Genomic DNA, 4,914 nt, shown 5'->3' with positions numbered 1-4,914 from the left:
ATAGTATAGATAAGTGGGGTGTTACAGCCCGACCCGAAGGGGAGGGCTGTATTCCCCACTTGTCAAATACACAACTTGGAACCTCGGAAGTACAATGCTTTACGTGATTAGGCAATGTAAATGAAAATGAAACATGCCGTAACACGTAAACATCTTTAATTGATGAATATGTTCACTGAATTTTACTTGAATCGAATTTAAAAGAAGGTTCACTAAAGTTGCGGTATCAGTGGAGTGTATGTGGGATGCGATTAATTTAAATTGTCAATAATGACTGGGTCTTAGATATTAACCACTGTAAACGTTATGTTTGAAAAAAAAAGTTGCATTTACACAAATTTTGTGTTGCAGTAGATGCCACAAGAAATTTTTCTCGTCTATTTATTTGTAGCCATCTGAATCATTTCTGTTATTGAGCAATCTGAATAACTTGTCACTGATTGTAGACTCATTCAGACCTCAATTTAGAAACGACTTATCATTTGTTATCGACAACGATGACAAAACATAAGGTGAGTTCTAGGTAGTTTTCCCCTTTTATAGCAAAATGTATGTCAGAATTAATGAAGTACAAGATTTTGAATCAAACACTAAACAATGACTTCATCAATAGGAACAGCATATTGAGGTTGAAACTTCATATTCATTACTGTAGTTTTAAAAATTATTTATTTTGATATGATTGGTTGTAACCTCCATCGTAGCTAAAGTTATTTTGCTATTGCCTTTCTTCAGACAGATTGATGTATTATTATAAATGAACGAGACCCCAGCTGCAGTTTTTAATCCGCAATCATGGATAATGGCTAAATTATCAATATCAAAATTAATCGATGTTTAAATGTTCACAAATTTTCATTTATCATCGCGATTTTTATTTATTATCGGTGCCTTTTAATACAAATTTAAGAGCCGCATGAAATTAGCTTAACTATTAACTGTACTCCGAATTAGCCATATATTATAACGAGCATTCACTTTAAATAAACGAACACAGAAAACATTTTCGGTCTTAGTCCAATATTGCCATTTATATAAAATTATTCATTTGAAAATGGTTTATTACACGGCTGAACTAAAAAACGGATAGATATACAATTACAATGCATTACTATTCTGGAAGATCTTCTCTCAGCTCAGTTACAAAATGTAACGTGGTACAATAATGTTACATAAACGTTTCTATGCTATCGTTGAACATAAATAACAAACTACAAAGCACACTTGGTGGTCCATTTGTATTATTATGTCGGCTTCTTTGCAATTAATGTTCGTCTAGTCCAAATTTATTTAATTTTGCAACAAAAGTTTTATAATTTATTTAGAGATTTTGAGAAATATTGTTAACATACTGAATTATCACGGTTGTGAGAGTGTGACAATGTAAATTTATCGGAGTATAAGAGTCAAAAAGTATCAGATTTTGTGGCTAGGTGGTTGGGAAAGAACGAATATGAATAGCTATATGCAGAAAAGGGACATGTCCAATTAGTGAATCATAACAAAAATGAAATTTCATTGATTTAGTTTCATTACCAATAGGCTGACAATGGTTTTTCCTCTAAAGATTCAAGGCTTCCATATAACCACACTATTTGAGTCTACGTTAAATACACATTATTTTTTTTATAATTCGCTAATTGGGCATTTCCCTATTTTGCATTTAGTTATCCATAAATGGTTTTAAATGTATCATATCAATTTATGCTCTCTCAAGTTATTTCAAAGAGTTACAGTATTGGGACAGACATAGGCAGTTCGAACCAAGGGCAAGGGCCCTCTCAATGGAACAAACTGACAAATTAAAATGAAAAATCATATATTTAAATGTGTCTGTGACAGCTTCGTGCATCGGCAGTATAAAGGGACTCTAAATGTCAAAATTAAAGGGACTCATAAATAAAGTCCAAAGAAGCAGAATTGACTTTTTCGTGTTAGTGATTTGTGTGATATAATTTCGGGTCATAATTCCTCTAGGTAGTCTACCTCTATGGCTTAAACCATTGCCTGCCTGTGGTCTCTCGACGGAAAATATTTTAAGGAAATAAATTCTTAAAACTTCTAAAATTTTATTTTTCCCGAAATTGTAAAAAAATATGATCCCTTGAAATAGACACTGTCTTTCAATCTATTAAAACTGTTAAATACAGGTTGGTAAGTTGACTGTTTCTTTTTAGTGTTTGATTCAAAAATCTTGTACTTCATTAGTCTTAACATACATTTTTCAATACATAACACAAGACTCTCTAGATATAACCATTTGATTTTGTCGTTATTGCCAGTAACAGATCACAAGCGTAGAGTTGTCACACGGCTTACCGGTCAAATCAAGACATTTTTGGGAGCTGTTGGTCGGTATTCTACTCCTACTGCGGTTTAGTGGGCTTAGTACTGCTAAGGTTCTAATTCGCAAAAATCAACAATTCCTTCAGAGTGTAAAATAGTTTGAAGATTTTATAACTATAGCAGCATTAGTAGCCGAACCTGTCACTTAAGTGTGATCTCCCGGTTGAACAATACCATATACGCTAAATAAAATTAAATAAATAAATAGAATTAATTTGAATACAAAAATTCAAAAGAAGCCTCCGTATTCGTGATAGAGGAACTCACGCTGTAACAGAATACTCGCCGAAGTTGACTACGATATTTGATTCGTATCGTCATATGCCTGACCACCCGTACGGTTTGCGTCACTTTAATGTTTTTCGTCCTCCGCGCCATAGAACTCTTTATGGCTATCATGAGCCGATTGCTGAGGCATGTAGAGAATTTGAAAGATTTATAGACGTTTTTAGAACCAGTGATACTCGTGAGATTTTTCGTTCCAGGGTGAAGTCCTCCTCACGATGAAGGATCGTTACTGGCTATTCTCGTCGTTGCAGCAACTCATGACACACAATTCATTCGTACTACAAGCATAAGGTGGATTGCAATTTTGACGGGTCGACTGGGTTGCTTCCACTTCCGGTTTGCTTCTTCGTGCTACATCACAGTTAATCGATGTTGGCACCGTAATGATTTTATCAGTCTGATTACTTGGTTTTGTAAATTCTGTAATCTTTTGATAAATAAAATGTTTCAAATCAAATCAAAAAACAGCACTTTCAGCAATATATCAGCATCACTATTATTATGTCTGCTACATCTGACAAAGTTCAACAAAATCTTTTATTTCATTAGCCTTCCCTATTTCCGGTCCGAGTGTCTTATACCGTTTTTCCTTCATATTTACTTACCAATGTCCTCTTCACTATATTCAACTCTACCCTTTTCCGATATCGTTTTTCGTTACCCAATATCCAATACAGCTTTTACATCACAAAAACGTTTCTGTAGTAAAAAATAATCCTTCACAAACAAGCGACGATAATAAATTTCATTCAGTTGAAGATAATTTTAGTGAAATTTGATTGCAAATTTTCAGAATCAAAAGCAAAAAAAAAAAACATCCCAAGATTTATTACCCCAAAACAAAACGAAAAAAAAACATCGGATTACAAGAAGGCCTGCATCGTCAAGAGTTATGGATGCTGGTGTAAGAACATCATTGATAAAATCATTAAAAATTTATTTTCGCTTACATCAAACTCTGGTCACATAAATCTTCCCAAAATGAAATTAAAAACTAATTAAATTTTTTGCATATCGCCCGCCCATCATCGAATTTATAATAATTAAAAGAAATTTTCCAGCGTTAACATCATATCGCTGATTTGTTACCATCATACAGGTGGATTATAATAATACCCATGTTACCATACGACCTACGTTTAGTTTAATGAAGAAGAAAAAAAAAAACCTGACACTGACTGCAATATATATGTAATTAACACATCAATGAAAGACACATTCGACACATAACCAGTAATTATTGATCAAGATATCAAAAATTTCTCCATTTAGTTACACAACAATTTATTCAGACTACTAATAAAAAATGTTAACAATACAATTAGCCATTTAAGCTCCGTTGTTGATGATGATTTTTTTTCCTCTCTCAATATTTTCGCATAAATGTTGATTTTATTGATCGATTATGTTTCTATTTGATTAAGTTTTTGGATCCTGTTTCGTTACCTTGCCACTGGTATTATGAATTATATGAATAGGTTTCACTTCTTCGACAGAAAAAGATGCTGATATGGCCTTTAGGCTAGGTGTGGCACCCTATTCAAATTCATAATAGGATTTCATTCATTTAATGTCTGTGCTAATTTATTTAACGAAACGCAACAATAAACAACAAAATAGCAACTAGAAAAAAAATCATGGAGATTTATAACATACAGTGGACAACTAAATATAATATTTTAATGTACCGCCGTACACTCATTAATATTTTGATAATTAAAACAATGCTATATGATCAATCATAATGCAGTGGGAGTGCTATAATAGCAACGTATATGTAATTTAAAACACAATTTATTCATTAACTTTGAAATTAGGAACATAGAGATTTCACCGATTTCTACACGAATTTCTAACACATGAGTAATTGGATGACCGTCATAGGGGGAGATTTCGCCAAAGGAAAATGTTTTCGATTTGCGTAATTGGACAGGTGAAAGAGGATTTAAAATAAATTGTTTGATACCACAAGTTTAAGAGCCTATCCATTATCCATACAATTCATCCATATGAACATTTTCAGTTACACATTGTCCTAATTTTACATTCACGAAAACTAGGTCCCGCCTTATGGGAGGATGAGATCCCTTGACTTATAAACCTATCAAAATACTATTTTACTTTAAGAGGAATATCCACATGGTTCAATTGTCGCCTAGATTTCGTTGCAAAAATTATTAATATTTTGATGATAATTTTGGACTCGCATTCTTTTTGGAAAAAGTACCACCATCGTTTGGTGTTAAAATGTGTTAGCTTTCAGTAAAAATTTAAATGTTT

The sequence above is a fragment of the Bradysia coprophila genome, unplaced genomic scaffold, assembly GCF_014529535.1.
Source record: "Bradysia coprophila strain Holo2 unplaced genomic scaffold, BU_Bcop_v1 contig_297, whole genome shotgun sequence".
NCBI lineage: Eukaryota > Metazoa > Arthropoda > Insecta > Diptera > Sciaridae > Bradysia > Bradysia coprophila.
Note: the sequence above shows the minus strand (reverse complement) of the source record.